The sequence below is a fragment of the Chiloscyllium punctatum genome, chromosome 19 (genome assembly GCF_047496795.1).
Source record: "Chiloscyllium punctatum isolate Juve2018m chromosome 19, sChiPun1.3, whole genome shotgun sequence".
Classification (NCBI taxonomy): domain Eukaryota; kingdom Metazoa; phylum Chordata; class Chondrichthyes; order Orectolobiformes; family Hemiscylliidae; genus Chiloscyllium; species Chiloscyllium punctatum.
The window spans coordinates 74172758-74175184 of NC_092757.1; the positions used below are offsets into that span (position 1 = coordinate 74172758).

At 64.9% G+C, this 2427-nt stretch overlaps 1 protein-coding gene across 4 annotated transcripts in view; it reads right to left on the reverse strand.

The window, feature by feature from the left end:
* LOC140491477 (zinc finger and BTB domain-containing protein 11-like) overlaps positions 1 to 2427 on the reverse strand; it is a 42150-nt gene that overhangs the window by 39323 nt on the left and 400 nt on the right. The gene's annotated exons all lie outside the window — the stretch shown is intronic.

The window sequence follows — 2427 nt, forward strand, 5'->3', positions numbered from 1 at the left end:
GGGGGGTGGGGGGGTCTATTACTGATCCGCTCCCCGGGGGGTGGGGGTCTATTACTGATCAGCTCCCCGGGGGGGTGGGGGGGTCTATTACTGATCAGCTCCCCGGGGGGTGGGGGTCTATTACTGATCAGCTCCCCGGGGGGTGGGGTCTATTACTGACCAGCTCCTCGGGGTTGGGGGTCTATTACTGATCAGCTCCCTGGGGGGGGGTCTATTACTGATCAGTTCCCAGGGGGGGTGAGGGGGTCTATTACTGATCAGCTCCCCGGGGGGTGGGGGTCTATTACTGAACAGCTCCCCGGGGGGGGTGGGGTGGTCTATTACTGATCAGCTCCCGGGGAGGGGAGTCTATTACTGATCTGCTCCCGGGGGGGGGGGGGGGGAGTCTATTATTGATCAGCTCCCTGGGGGGGGTGGGGGGGTCTATTACTGATCAGCTCCCCGGGGGGTGGGGGTCTATTACTGAACAGCTCCCCGGGGGGGTGGGGGGGTCTATTACTGATCAGCTCCCCGGGGGGGTGGGGGGGTCTATTACTGATCCGCTCCCCGGGGGGGTGGGGGGGTCTATTACTGATCCGCTCCCCGGGGGGGGGTCTATTACTGAACAGCTCCCCGGGGGGTGGGGGGGTCTATTACTGATCAGCTCCCCGGGGGGGGGTGAGGGGGTCTATTACTGATCAGCTCCCCGGGGGGGGTGAGGGGGTCTATTACTGATCAGCTCCCCGGGGGGTGGGGGTCTATTACTGAACAGCTCCCCGGGGGGTGGGGGGGTCTATTACTGATCAGCTCTCGGGGAGGGGTCTATTACTGATCAGCTCCCCGGGGGGTGGGGGAGTTTATTACTGATCCGCTCCCCGGGGGGTGGGGGTCTATTACTGATCAGCTCCCCGGGGGGTGGGGTCTATTACTGACCAGCTCCTCGGGGTTGGGGGTCTATTACTGATCAGCTCCCTGGGGGGGGGTCTATTACTGATCAGTTCCCAGGGGGGGTGAGGGGGTCTATTACTGATCAGCTCCCCGGGGGGTGGGGGTCTATTACTGAACAGCTCCCCGGGGGGGTGGGGGGGTCTATTACTGATCAGCTCCCCGGGGGGGGTGAGGGGGTCTATTACTGATCCGCTCCCCGGGGGGGTGGGGGGGGTCTATTACTGATCAGCTCCCCGGGGGGGGGGTGAGGGGGTCTATTACTGATCAGCTCCCCGGGGGGGTGGGGGTCTATTACTGATCAGCTCCCCGGGGGGGGGTGAGGGGGTCTATTACTGATCAGCTCCCCGGGGGGGATGAGGGGGTCTATTACTGATCAGCTCCCTGGGGGGGGGGTCTATTACTGATCAGTTCCCAGGGGGGGTGAGGGGGTCTATTACTGATCAGCTCCCCGGGGGGTGGGGGTCTATTACTGAACAGCTCCCCGGGGGGGTGGGGGGGTCTATTACTGATCAGCTCCCCGGGGGGGGTGAGGGGGTCTATTACTGATCCGCTCCCCGGGGGGGTGGGGGGGTCTATTACTGATCAGCTCCCCGGGGGGGGGGGTGAGGGGGTCTATTACTGATCAGCTCCCCGGGGGGGTGGGGGTCTATTACTGATCAGCTCCCCGGGGGGGGGTGAGGGGGTCTATTACTGATCAGCTCCCCGGGGGGGGTGAGGGGGTCTATTACTGATCAGCTCCCCGGGGGGTGGGGGTCTATTACTGAACAGCTCCCCGGGGGGTGGGGGGGTCTATTACTGATCAGCTCCCGGGGAGGGGTCTATTACTGATCAGCCCCCCGGGGGGTGGGGGAGTTTATTACTGATCCGCTCCCCGGGGGGGGGTCTATTACTGATCAGCTCCCGGGGGGGGGGGGGGGGGGTCTATTATTGATCAGCTCCCCGGAGGGTGGGGGGTTCTCTTACTGATCCGCTGCCCGGGGGGGTGGGGGGGTGTATTACTGATCAGCTCCCCGGGGGGTGGGGGTCTATTACTGATCAGCTCCCCGGGGGAGGGGGGTGGGGCGGTCTATTACTGATCCGCTCCCCGGGGGGGGTGGGGGGGGTCTATTACTGATCAGCTCCCCGGGGGGGGTGGGGGGGGGTCTATTACTGATCAGCTCCCCGGGGGGTGGGGGGGGTCTATTACTGATCAGCTCCCCGGGGGGTGGGGGGGGTCTATTACTGATCAGCTCCCCGGGGGGTGGGGGGGGTCTATTACTGATCAGCTCCCCGGGGGGTGGGGGGGGGTCTATTACTGATCCGCTCCCCGGGGGGTGGGGGGGGGTCTATTACTGATCCGCTCCCCGGGGGGTGGGGGGGGGTCTATTACTGATCAGCTCCCCGGGGGGTGGGGGTCTATTACTGATCAGCTCCCCGGGGGGTGGGGGGTCTATTACTGATCAGCTCCCCGGGGGGGTGGGGGGTCTATTACTGATCAGCTATCCCCTCCCCCACACCCAC